Here is a 14900-nt window from a genome sequence, read left to right on the forward strand (position 1 = left end):
ACCCTAACCTTAAGGTATGGCAGGCAGCACAAAAGTAGTCCAATAGTAGTCATCATTCTGGTTATTTCTAACGAGTCATCTCTTGATTGTGCAGATAGTAAGCAAAAAGAACTCAAATATCTACCAAATCAGCTTTTTAAAAAAGCTTATATTCCAACCTTTCTTTGAATGGACTTTAAAACACTGTCCTTTGACTTGTGGTTCATTTATAGGCATTTATAGGCAGTTTTGTAACTTACCGTAACTCAGAATTGCCAATTGCAAAAAGCTCAAAAGTTTAACATATCCTTGTTTGTAGCAATTCAGTAGCCTTTTTCTGAATTCTGTGCTTTTTGCCTTTTTCAGTTGGTATATCTATTACAGTATACTTGAGTTTATGGTTTTATTTGCACTGTAAGCATTACATAATAAGAGGCAGGCATAAGAAGAGTTTAGCTGGATGAAGAATGTATGTTCAGAAGTGGGACTGGAGGATAATAGCCTCCTTTCTGAGGCAGCTGGTACTTAAGTTATGCTGCGTATAAACCAGAAGGCAATATTCATCTATCATCAGTGATTCAGAATCCCCTATTGCCAAATCCCCTTTTCATAATTCTAAATTATAAAAATGTGCTGTCATTATTTTTTTTAAAAAAATAAAATCCATGCAATCTCTTGTATTGGATTGTGCATATGTTTGCATGTGCGAGTATACGTTTATGCTGAACAGTGAGGATTGGAAATGTGAAAGGCTTCTGATAAACCCCAACAAATTATCACACAACCTTAAGAAATAGCATGTAAATATTATTATGCTGCAAAAGATTCATTTTCCTCATGGGGGGAAAAAAGCGATAGTGCTGGAAATCCAGTTAAAACCAAGATATAGCCATTCTGTTGCATTAAAATCTCAAGCTTCTATGTTCTAAGTCATACTTGGTTCGTTCTCTGGAACCTGATTTCAGTTGCATAATTATTGCTTGCTTTCTCCATTGAGCAAGAAGCAGGGGAATTAAAAACCAGAATCCCAGCCTAGATCTGAAAGCAAGCTACTACACTGAGCACCAGTGTGAGTGAGGTTGAAATTAATTCATTTAAATTCGCAGAAATTTCAAACTGAGACCAAAAAATCCTCATGGGATGTTCTGTGCCACTTTATAGGACAGCCTTTATTAAATTTTTTCCCTTAAACAACAACAAACTATCCAATATTTTCTTCTTCTGCCAAAGATGCTGCCTCATTCTCAGCATGCTTTAGAATTGTTTTTTTAATGGAATTGCTTTCAGCAATCTATTTACATTTTATCACAATATAGTACACTTTTTCTTTTATTTTTTTAAACTTTTTTCTACCACTCTCCAGTCTCCTTACTTTTTGAAAGCAACCTTAAAGAAGAGGTTTGCATGTTTTGTTTTCCTTTCAGATTTAATTTAACCAGTTTGGCTGCAGATTAATTGAGTAATGACTATACAATTAAAAATCAAACAGTCATTCTTTTTCTGCTCTAAGATTAAGGTAAATTTAAGGAAGCTATATTTTACTTAGGAGAAATTTTCTATGAATTTCTCCTAGGTAGAATGTGGTTTCCTTAAATTTACCTTAATCTTAATCTAGTTTCTATTAAATTGATGGGGAAGGGATTAAAATGCAGAATAATGTTTTTGCATATCACAGTAGTACATTTATTTCTTTGAGATTTTCCTGTCTTCTACGTGAATTCTAAAACGTATGGTTTCCATATGCATCCCAATGTTTACAAAGTTCTTTTATTAGGAGCACCTAAATTATGCTTAAAATGAAGACATCATTGCCAGCTCTTCCTTCCATTGGTTCTTCCTTCCATTGGTTCTTTCTTCAGAAAAATAAATTTGAGGAAAGGAGCTAAGAAAAATTCTTTTGAACATATTTACACTATAAAGTCTGGAATGGCTGCCTAGATATTTCATATAAGCTATGCCATCTCCAAAACTAATTATGCTTTAAGAAATTGCTTGGGTACAAAAGGGATGACTGCTTTCAACAGTCAGTTAAGCTACATGGAGAAGATAAGCTTTTTGAGGGGGCATGTACATAACTGTAGATTCTCCAATCTAACTTACTTTGCTGATGCACCAACAGCTGAAAATTTTGACTCATTGATAACATAACAGCCTGACATAAATCTAAGAAATTATAAATGCTATCAAATGAATTCGCCTTGACTTGTATAAAACTACTGGGAGTCAATTGGAAAATCTGGCAAATTACTAGCTTCAGGCTCTAGCATAATTATCACAGTAGAAAGATGAAACTGGTTGAAGACATGTCACTCACTCTCACACAAAAGCAATTAGAGCAATTTAAACAATTTTTCTCAGCTCTTTTTTTTCATGAGGACATGTTCTAACTGAGGAGACGACAGAGAAATCCCACCTCTGGATAAACAACTACAGGATTTCTTGGCACTATACTTCTCTGCACCAAAACTACATATAGTTAGCAGGAGCATGAAAACAGGAAGAACTGATTACTATCTTGCCAAGTGACGTAGGGCAGGATAGATACTCATCATGACTTGGGATGTAGCAGAAGGCTAGATAACAACCACGTCTCTCAAGGCTAAAAGACACCTTTATCTCTAATTATTTCTAACTATATGCAGATTAATACACATGAAAACAAATATTTGTGTCAACCCAGGCACCATCCTTCTAACAACATTCTTTGCAAAAGCCTTAATACCCTATTTCAGATCTATAGATAGCATTTTCCAAGATTGGTTTATGCAGCTGCTTTACATCCAAGAAAAGATTGAAGTGGGGTGTGTGGGCAAGCAAGAGCATATCTCCATCATTCTGTCTCTGGCAGGGTATTATGATTTTGCCTTGAGCTGATGGGGTTTCTGGGTAAGCAGGTCTCCCAAAGAGTTACATACCTTCATGTTAATAAAGGTAGTCCTCAACTTACGACCACAATTGAGCCCAAAATTTATGTTGCTAAATGAGACTGTTGTTAAGTGAATTTTGCCCCATTTTATGACCTTTCTTGCCACAGTTGTTAAGTGAATCTGGCTTCCTCACTGATTTTATTTATAAGAAGGTCACCAAAAGTGATCACATGATCCCTGTACATTGCAACCATCATAAATATAAACCAGTTGCCAAGCATCTGAATTTTGATCACATGAGCTTATTGTGTGACAAGCGGACATGCCCCTTTTTTCAGTGATGGTGTAACTTCAAACAGTCACTAAATGAACTGTTTATAAGTCGAGGGCTACCTGTATAGAAATAGACTTAATCAATGTGGTCTCCCCATTTACTAATACAACTTTTGTTAGCCAATTGAGTAGCTTGGGCTAAAGAGAATGTTACTGCATGGAGATGTTTATATCTACTCCTTATAGATGCACATTTAATTTTTCATTCAGGTTCTGTGGATATTCCTTTTTGAATACAGAATTGTACTATCTTATTTTTCTGGAATTCATTTGCTTTGCTAATCTGGAGCTCTCTATAGATGTGGAAGATTCAAGCTGGGTATTGCACTGAATCCCTTAATTCCTTAAAACAGCCTTGCATTTTCCATAAATCAGTGCTTTTCTTGAATAAATAAAAGGCATATTACCATCACTGTGTTAAAATACTATCATCACCTCCTTCAGTCATAGAAAACAACATTAACATTACATTTGTAGTTCTGATTTTATTTATTTATTCGATTTGGTTTGTATGACTGCCCTTCTTATTAAGTAATCCTGGGTGGCTTCCAACAGTTAACAGCAACAATCTAATAAAACAATCTGTTAAAACTGATGTACAAACATATCAAATCACCAACAAGTACATTAAAATAATCATAGTCAGTGCAAAATCCATTATTGCATCAAACTCAACACAGCATTGTAAACGCTCCCAACTATTGCAGACCATTGCCAGGCATGATGGCACAGCCAAGTCTTCCTTAAAAGCCTGGAGAATCAAGCCAATCTAAGATCTGGAAGAATAATGTTCCAAAGAGTGGGCACCACAGAAGAAAAGGCTCTCTTCCTGAGTCCCACCAAATGACACTCCTTTGGAGACGAGACTCATAAAATGCACCTCCCCTGCTGGACCTGATGGAATATGTCGTTGTAATTGGGAAGAGGTAGTATCTCAGATTGCCTGGTCCCAAGCCATATGGGGCTTTACAGGTTATTACCAGCACCTTAAATTAGACCCCAAACCATACTGGCAACCAAGGCAGCTCACAGACTAGTATAAGCATATCCTGATTGAATGCATATAATTGCCCATGCCACTGTATCCATTGTCTCTATTCCTAGTAATTACCAATTACTCTCCAAGGTAATGGATTAAAAAGCCTAAAGTGCTGCCTTTGGATAGTGTCCAAATAATCAGAAAATATAATACCAGCACATATCTTTATTATTTATTTACGTATTAAGGTTATATAGCTGCCCATTTCACATTTGTGATTCGTAACACTATTTGATTGTTATCCATGATATCACAACAATGTCATGGGCACAAAGATGACATTACTATAAAAATTGCTAGGGCATAATAGAGCCATGACTAGCTGGGGATGGTTAGTGTTTAGGAATGTGAACTGAAACAGACACAAATTCTCCTTTATGATAGACTGGTTGTTCAGAAAGATCATGGGTTGACCACATTAGTTTCTGAGGTTGTTGTATTAGAAATGTGAAATCCAAAACTAGTGATCTAGACCTGCTGTATGATCGAAAGCATCTTAACTGGAACTATCTGCAAGTTACATAATCATTATCTAAATAATTGCACAGTTAAATAAACAGTTTATGTAAATAAATAAACAGTTAAAAATTACTCAGGATGTATACTTGTTGAGCTTTTTTTCAAAGGAAGGAAGGAAGGAAGGAAAGAAAGAGGGAGGGAGAGAGAGTGTGAATGAATGAATGAATGAATAGCCACAGCATTCTTTTTATCTATAAGACTTGCTTTGTTTTGTTAAACAGCAGCCAACAGTATGACCATTCATTGGTTCAGTACAGTAATGCTGACAGCAGATTAGTTTCTCTTAAATTTAATGATTAGACACTTCTTATCTAGTGTGAGAAGGTCTAAGATCTTTTCAAAACAATTAAAAGCCATTAAAAAACAAACAAACACCCAACCTGTATGAGCTTGAACCAAAACAATATCTGCTAGTTAAATCATATGAAATCCTTATGTAAGAAGAAGGAATCTAGTGGAAAAGCAGTGGAAATCAAGGCACCTATCATCAGGAACTGGAACTGGGAATATTTCTTTCCATCTACAGTACATTATGGAGAAAATATAATTATCATCCCTTTTCTGCTGGTGAACTGCAGAAGAATCAGAAATAGGAGTGGTTTTCTTTGGTGTTTTTCCAACAATTCCTCAGCCAGCCAAATACTAGGGCAACCCATTCGACAACTGAATTGTTAGTAGACAAGAATGATCAGTAAATCTAAATGTCTTGTTTGAAATGAGTATTGGTACCAGACCATATTTTCCTAGTATGCCGTTTCTGGCAATAAACTTGTTCAGGTCAATTTATACAGCAAATAAGGAACATTTGAAGAAAAAAAAAACAGTCCAATTTGTTTCTAGAGTCCAATGGTAATTTTCACTTGTGTGTGCATTTTTGGGGAAGAAAATCCTACCTCTGGATTGCATCCTTGCATCACATGAATTTGTAGTTTGTGCCATAAGTCAGCTAGTTAAAAGAAATTTCCACTGCTCTGCATTTCAGGTTTAAAGTTTGAATCTGGCATGTAATCTGATCACAACATTCCATTCAAAGCCTATGTTGGTAGTTTTTTTTTTTTTTTAATTTGATTTATATGCCGCCCTTCTCTGGAGACCCAGGGCGGCTTACAATGCGTTAAGCAATAGCCTTCATACTTTTGTATATTTATACAAAGTCAGTTTATTGCCCCCACAAACTGGGTCCTCATTTTACCTACCTTAGAAAGGATGGAAGGCTGAGTCAACCTTGATTAGTTCAGCTAATCTTCATTAGACGGCGTGCTGCTTCTTCACTGGGCCAAATCAGCATTTCTCTCTCTCTCTCTCTCTCTCTCTCTCTCTCTCTCTCTCTCTCTCTCTCTCTCTCTCTCTCTCATCTATCTATATATATATATATGCCAACATCTCATGGAGAGTGCTCTGAGAACAATCCAATAAAACAGTAAAACGAATAAAGCAATCATTTACACATATCCATTATACAATAATTATCCTAAGAGCTTTTAATAGTATAAATGCAGAACTGGAACAGGGAAAGAGCATAGCAGACAGAGGGATGCTAGTAATAAACAAAACATATAGTTGTAATAGGTTGTCTGCTTGACCAAATTGTACGAAATATGCTATTTATGGTATTTCTTAAAAGCAGCCAATCATAGATGACTAAATGTCGAAGTTTTGTCTGCAGCTTTATCCCCTGCTAGGGGCCCAAATAGTGTTTACTTCATTTTGATTCTTTAAAACTGTCAAGTGTCAACTTCTCATTTTGCCATTCGTGGTAGAGTTAGAGGATCTTTCCACAAGAGGGTTGCATTTTAGGGAGTACAGGAAGCTTGCCAAACTTTGGTTAGGGGCAGGAGTTCTGAAATTGGGGGTTTTCTAAGATTATAACAGATGTCATAGCTATGCCAGGAGAGCAGCAGTAGCACCTTATGATAAATTACAGGCCCAGGAATTTCCACCCATCAGGGCTAATAAGGCAATTACTGACTTGGCAGTTTCTTACAAGATTATGTGTCAAACATAGGTCTCAGTTTTTGGTCAATAAGGGCTCTAGAATGGTAAAAAGAGAGAGGGGGAGAAAGGAAAAGAAAGAGCATAAAAGCACAAAATGTTAAAAAACCAAGATGGCAACTAAATCTGCAAGATGGAAGCCCTGTCCCTGCATGACACGTAGAGCCGTGGTGGCGCAGTGGTTAGGATGCAGATTGATTCTGTTCACTTCCAGGAGTTCAATCCTGAGTGGCACAAGGTTGACTCAGCTTTCCATTCTTCTGAGGTCAGTAAAATGAAGAGCCAGATTGTTGGGAGCAATTTCTCTGTAAATTGCTTAGAGAAGGCTGTAAAGCATTATGAAGTGGCATATAAATCTAACAGTTTTTGCTGTAAAAGGGGTGGGGCATCAGTCACATAATTGCATTTGCTATCTTGGTTTTTTTTGACCTCTCCATCTCATAGGTGCTACAGTACAACAAATGTCCACCATTGGTCTTTTCCAGACAATGTTTCTCTTCCTTTATTTATTGAAAACTAAGAATCCAGCAGCTATTGTTCAATGTCATACTTTGTATATTTTACAATATGTGTCTCTCTTTTATAGAACATCTAAATTATCAGTTGCCTGCTGGGTTCTCTCAGAGCTGTAAAACATGGCTATCTGACAGCATAAGAGAAACTCTAAGGTTTGATTGTATGGGTAATATTGCTATTGTTTTTCTTGAGTCACATGGTTAATACTTTGATGTTTTAATTCCGTTTTCTGATTATTATACACTGTTTGGAGCCTAATGAATGGGAGGGATGTAGAAATTTTAATAAGCATGCAAACAAACAAAAGGACTAGAATATTTATGGGAAAAGCTATTTACGAGACCACCTTCTGCCTCCGATAACCTCCCACCGGCCAACACGCTCCCACAGAGAGGGTCTCCTCAGGGTGCCGTCTGTCAGGCAATGTTGGCTGGCAACCCCCCGGGGAAGAGCCTTCTCTGTGGGGGCACCCGCCCTCTGGAATGAGCTACCCCCAGGGATACGACTAATCCCGGACCTCCGGACCTTCCGCCGGGCCCTGAAGACTTTTTTATTTCAGCAAGCCAGGCTGGGTTAAAAATTTTTAACTGGGTAAATTTTATGGGTAACGGGGTTTTAAATTGGAGAAGCCTAAGATAATTTAATTTTGTTTTAATGTATTTTAATATTCGTATTGTGTGTTTTTAATTCTGGCTGTTCACTGCCCCGAGTCCCTCGGGAGAGGGGGCAGTATAAAAATTTAAAATAAATAAAAAATAAATAAATAAATAAATAAAAAAGATCCAGATTTAGTTTGAACTATGATTCAGTCCATAAGATTTGCCTTTCTCATGAATATTCATACTTTAAGACCTTTAATGGCATGTATGCAAATAAAAAAATTCCAGACTGCTAATGAAAGCAATACTGAATGATGCTGTTTAAGCAAAATATCTCTCTGGAAGTTTGGGGGGGGGGGGAAATGTATTTTAAATGTTTTCAATAAAATTACAGATCTATTTCACTCACAGCATATTTCTGTAGGGTGCTATGCTTACCTTATTCCCTGGATGGCTGAGCAGAAATGATTGGATGCCTCGGTGCTTACAAGTCAGGTAATTAAATCAATTTTTGATTCTACCTTGAAGGAATGATGTGCAGATGAACTCTCTGTGAATTGCAAATTGCTTAAAATGCTAAAATTAAAGAGCAAGTCTCAGTTTCTTCTTGATATGGATACTTCGTGCCTTGAAATGATTTTATTGTATAATTGGGCCAAAGAAAATAAACCAACAGCTATTTCTTTGGCTTGGAAATGGCTTGGAATATTTTTTTTCCCTGAGTTCATCAGAAGTAAAGAACATTGTATGAACATTGGTATGTAGTTTCATAAAATGAAGCTCTGTGTCCTATGTTTCCATTGTTTTATGACTTCATTATCCAGAAAAGAGTGTCTCTTTAGCTTGTATCACCTAAGATAATACAGAAATCAAATTTAATGATTCATTATTTAAAGTTCTTGAATTAAGAAAATAAACACTTGATATCACTTCCCCCCCCCCAAGTTTTAGGTCACAGGGAAACTGTCCTGTTTTCTTGATTAAAGAATTGGACTCAGGTCTACGGGTAGTCTTTCAAACTATCAAATCTTTTAAAAATTCAAACTCACTTTGAGATATAAATATAGCAAAGGAAAGTAAAGGAAAAGAAAAGACATCACACAGTGATGATTCTACCCCTTTCCATTTGGTAATATCATCCATACTGGTCTATTTTGCTACAAAAAGACATTGGGAAATCCTTTCATTTAAACTTTTGATCTTCAAAGCATTGGTTTTTATGCCAAAGTGGATCCTAGTTTCCCGTAGATCAGTTGTGTTCCTGGGATGAATGGGATGTTCCAGAACTGGACTGTTCCCACATAGCAGGTTTTACACATGTCTGGGAATAAACACATTACAAATTTTTCGTTATCCTGTTGCCTGTTTCTAACTTGTGTACGAGGCACTGTATTCGTTTATCTTGTCATATGTTTCTCCAATTCCCCACTTATTGGGAAAAATAAACATTAAGTTGCATCACAAGGCAGCTCTGCTCTGAGATAATGTGAGGCAGCTTCTCCAGGGACATTTTCTGTAGATGTTTGGGGAAAGTAGTCATCGTTCTCCTGCAGCCTCGTCCTTGTTTTTCTGTTGAATACAGAACTGTGGATAATATCATCTGCCTTTGTCTTCTCACCTAGACGTGGTTGCCCTCAGGTGAGGTGGAAGATGATTTCTGCCAGAAACTGGAGACCACTCTAGTTGCTTTCTGTATATGGAAAATATACAAGGGAGACACCACCTGGCATTCTGCCTCTATCATCAAAATATCACAAGATGCCTTTGGACGAAAGAAATGGAAAGCTTCAGAAAACAACGCATGCTTTTCAAAATTAATTTGAGAAATGTTTATCCTTAAGTGCAGCAAAAATGTATTTGAGGAAAAGGCCAGTTGGGGTCCTTAAGGGATGCAGTCTGGTGTTGACAGCTCTATAATGTGTCTTGTTCTTGTCAGTTCCAGAGATTGGAAGTCTCAATTCTCTTAATGGTATTTCTGTTCCTGGCGTGAAGAGAAGATTAGAATTTTCTCATATTCATACTTCAATAAACCTACTGCAATCAGAACTAGAGTAGAACTGAAACCAATTCTCTAACACCAGAATTCTACATGTAGTTCTTCATGAAAAGTATGTCCCATTGGGTTCAGAGGGTCTTATAACATAATAAGGGACAATTAGACTGCAGACTTTGGAAACTTTTGGGATGGATGGATGCGTCAGCACTTGGCTTCAAATAGGCATCAGATTTCATACTCATCCCCTGTGGTACCTTTTGTTTGCACTGCAAAGAGACCTAAAAATATTTTTAAAGTCTGCTTTGGAGCGATTTTGCAGCACTGTGCTTATTTATTTTTCTGTGTTGCTGTTAGTTTAATGTTGCTGGCAGAACTGTAATAAGCACAGGGTTGAGACTGATGTCCACCAGGGCCCATTGCAAGAAACAGAGAGGGAGATTTCTTTCAGATTTCCCCGTTTCTTTCCTAATATTTTAATTCTGTCTGTGCAGGTGGTCCTTGATTTATGACCATTTATTTAACAGCTGTTTGAATTTACAACGGTGCTGAAAAACCTGACTAACAATTGATCCTCATGCTTACCAGTTGCAGTGTCCCCATGGTCACATGATCAAAACTTAGGCACTTGGCAACTGGCATGGATTTATGACGTTTGCAATCATTTGTGAACTTCTCAGGGTGCTTCCAACAAGCATTGGGAAGCCAGATCTGCTTAATGACCATATGTAGTAAAATTGGGTGTGACTCACTTAATGATGGCATCAGTTAGTGACTGATGCTCTGGTCCCTATTGTGAACATAAACTGGTGGCTACTTGTATGGATTTTTATTTGTGTGCATTGTACCTGATTGTGAAGGACAGTTTGTGCAACAGAGCTATTTGCCAAAAAAGTGGTCAAAATAATACATTTTTTTTGTTGCTTTACTCTCTAATAGGAAATTTTGCCCTTCTTAATTTGTAATGTGTTTTTATGCTGAAACTCTTTAAAAAACTTAGATATTTCCAGATGTTGCCTTTTAATCCCATATAATATCTTTTTTTCTAGTGACAATATTTATTTATCTATTGGTTGGTACTTATTTTGACAATATGAGCATGTAAGTGTGTGTGTGTGTGTATTGCTGATCTTAAGCACACACTTTATTATATGCCAAAGTACCAGAAAAGTATGTCCTGCAGTTGCATTTCATCCAAATTCCTTGTTCCCTATCTTTTAGAAATGGCTTGAAAAAAGGTATTATTGATGAAAAACAGGCGCCAATAGCAAAACTGATTTTAAAATATATAGAAAATACATTTTAAAACCACAGTATTTTATAATTTTCCCTGTAACAGCTAAAACAATATGTATAAATGGAACAGATAGAAATACACAGTATTTCTGCAAAATATACTGCTCAAAAAAATAAAGGGAACACAAGCAGAAGACCTGAATTGAATGAATGAAATAGCCTTATTAAATACTTTGTTCTTTACATACAGTAGTTTATACACTGCTCAAACAACTAAAGGGAACACAAAACTACTGTATGTAACGAACAAAGTATTTAATAAGGCTATTTCATTCATTCAGATCTCGGATGTCTTCTGCTTGTATTCCCTTTATTTTTTTGAGCAGTGTACATAAAATTTTCCATCTGCATCTTCTGCTTTTAACATCTGAATGAGAGGCAGAAACATAAGACCTACACTTTTGCTGACATGGAAATGCAAAGATAATTGCATTTATATTAGCTAAATTGAATGGGAAACAAGAGAATTGTGTTGAGTGTGTATGAGGCACATATCAGTCTCTCACTGGCATTTTTAATGTAGCACTTCTTTTATCGTGTTGCTCCTGTACTCATATCTTCCTATTTCAGGATAAGCTTATTCAGGCTGTAACAAAAATGTGTCTTCTCCATTAAAACAGTTTGTCCAGATTGTTCAGAAGCATTGCTGGAACATCAATGAGGAATCTTCGTTCTGATTGGTTTAGAAGTTTAAACAAGGAATGTAAAACACAAGTCTTACCTTTCCCTGTATTTTCTTTTTACTTGTATGGCATAATTTTAAGCCATCGACATAAAAAGTACCCAGGAGCAGCATTTTATCATGCTCATAGCAGAGACTGCTATATTATATAAATACTCAGATTCAGGGATTTTTCTGAGTTTTAGACATGAGGTAAAGTAAAAATGTCCCCCCAAAGTGTTGGGTTAAATTGGGAGAGAATCAAGAATTCCAAAAATTTTCAGGATTGGTTGACCTTTGAAGCAAGCTGACTGAGAATTTCATTCATTCATTCATTCATTCATTCATTCATTCATTCATTCATTCATTCATTCATCTGTCTGTCCGTCCATTCATACCTGACAAATATTGAAGTCTTATTTAGCAATTCCTTTTCCTTTTATTGTCACTATACAAGACAACCTATTTTATGTGCCAGCAGATGGTGCTAATGTTTCATAAAGCAGATATCTGTCAAAGGAGTGCTGCTGTTTCAACTTTCCTTCATAGGAGAGTAGGAGAAATATTTCAGCAGCATATTCTGTGTTGTGTGTTCACACGATGCAGGGCACAGAATTGTGTTTTCTTATCAGACGGTATGATTCTCTGGATAATGTTTATGACCCTACTTCTCTTTTGGACACACTTACAATTTCATGGAGTCTGGCAACTTGGAGAAAGGAAGCAGGAGACAAAGGCTGTTTACAACCAGAAGTGATCTGCGCAAGAATCTCCCCATTCTCTATGTCACATAATTTAATATCCCTCTTTTAAAATATACAACATAGAAATGAACTGCCCTCCTTGAAGCTTGAATAAATAGAAGAAATTTTGATAAGGAAATCACAGATGCTGTTGAACAGTTCACCTTTTAAGGATAGGGCTCAGTTTTATAATCTTATCAATTAGGTTTGTGTAGCCAATGCTATTTACCATCTTAAAATTATGCTCTTCTCATCAAGGCTGGTCTCAGGCAGACTCATCTGTCATGTCCAGCAGTTCACTGGAAATACACAAGGCACTTTGGCATGTACTTAGTACATGTACAGAAGTCTCTTCTGTATGTATGTTCTCACTACCAGCTGAACCCCCTGACTGTGGAGAGGGTTATGGAAAATTGGAGGTCGGTCCATAGCTGCATCCCTTCGGCTAAGAGGGCTGGACACCAGTTGGCCACCGTGAGAGGGTGGCCTGGTGTTGGGGCCTCCTGAGGGCTGAATCGGGATGTATTCACACATAAGCACTTTACCAGCGGTGGGGACCCGACCATCGGACCAACTGCCGTGAGAGGGCGGTTTTTTTGGACCTGATCCCTGGACACTGGATATACTGACACTATTGCTGCCACTTCACCACAAATGGGGGCGGACCAGCTGACCTAATCACCGTGAGAGGGTGGTTGGATCGATTTTCCCCCTTGGATTGTGGTCGTTGTGGATTGTGACTGTGTCCTCTGTTGTGAGGGGACAGTGGACTTGGTCCTGTGAATTATGTGTGAGATTCCCCATTTCCCTACCTTCTTCCCTGTCCTTTTAGGACCCTTAGGATATGGTCATGGCGAGCCACTATGACCAAATTGTACTCAGCAGCGGAGCTTCTTGGTCTGCGAGACTCCCCCCTCTCGCAGGCTTGGCCCTCCACTCTATCGAGGGCCTACCTCGATGACGGGCTTTGGAACCCCGAGAGGTGGCATGTCGCAAAGAGGGGGTTGCGGGGTTTTTTAAAATTGTCTATGTCTAACCTTTTAAGGGGTTTGGGGAGGGGGGAGGGGGGTGGTATTGGAATTAGGGGCGTGGGTTTGGGGGATAACCCACCAAGGGGAGGGTCGGGCCCGGCCACGACGCGCGGCGGGGCGGGTGGGGGACCCGGGGGCAACGGAGGGGGTCGAGCTTGTTCGGACTGTGTTTTTACCATCAGTACTATGAGTGGGAGGGGTAGATATGGCGGGAGCAGGGGGCCATATCATGTTAAGGGAGCACGCACCCGCTGTCTCCAAGCGGTAGGGTGCTCCGGCCCCCAAGGCTCCACCCGTTTGCCAGGTTGCACAGATCCTCACGGCCCGGGCCTTCGTCTGATGTTGTGCAACGCCAGGTCCGTAGTAAATAAAGCCCCCCTCATCTGTGATCTTGTTCAGGAGGGGGGAGCGGACCTGGCGGGTATTACGGAGACCTGGTTGGGCCCGGAGGGAGGGGTCCCTCTGGTAGAAATGTGCCCACCAGGCTTCCGCGCATTCCATCAGCCGAGGTCACAAGGGAGGGGCGGGGGAGTAGCGGTTATTATTAGAGAAGGCCTTAGGCCCAGGGAGACCACTGTACCTCAGACAGCTGGTTGTGAGTCCCTCCTTGTGAAGTGGGGCCATGGGGTTCAGATGGGCTTGCTGATCACGTACCTGGCTCCCTGCCGCGTGGCAGCAACCCTGCCTGAGCTACTCAACGTTATTGCTGCGGTGGCGGTTGATACCCCCAGACTTATGGTCATGGGGGATTTCAACCTGCCGTCCGTGGGCGAGACGTCTGAGGTGGCTCGGGAGTTCATGGCTTCCATGACGGCCATGGATCTGACCCAACTAATTCATGGCCCTACGCACACTGGGGGAAACACACTGGACTTGCTTTTTGTCTCTGGACAGTGGTTGAGTGATCTTGAGATAGGGGATGTAGTCATCGAGCCCTTGTCATGGTCGGATCACTCTCTCCTTCGCCTTGACCTTCGTACCGCGGCACCCCGCTGCAGGGAGGCGGAACCGATAAGATGGTACCGCCCCAGGCGCCTGATGGAACCCGATAGGTTCCAGACGGAGCTTGGGCCAATTCCTGAGGTTCTGGCTCACGCCTCGACTGGAGACCTAGTGGCCGCCTGGGATAGGGCGGCCGCTGGGGCCCTGGATCGAGTCGTGCCTTTGCGGCCTCTGACCCGGCGCGGATCTCGCCTTGCTCCTTGGTTTACCGAGGAGCTGAGGGAGATGAAGCGCCGGAAAAGACGCCTAGAGAGTAGTTGGAGAGCTAGTCTTTCTGAATCGGACCGGACACTGGTTAGATCCCATATTAGGACTTACCTAGTGGCGATA

Source organism: Pituophis catenifer, unplaced genomic scaffold, assembly GCF_029215685.1.
Source record: "Pituophis catenifer annectens isolate HBS135680 unplaced genomic scaffold, rPitCat1.0.hap2 SCAF_3, whole genome shotgun sequence".
NCBI classification, from domain to species: domain Eukaryota; kingdom Metazoa; phylum Chordata; class Lepidosauria; order Squamata; family Colubridae; genus Pituophis; species Pituophis catenifer.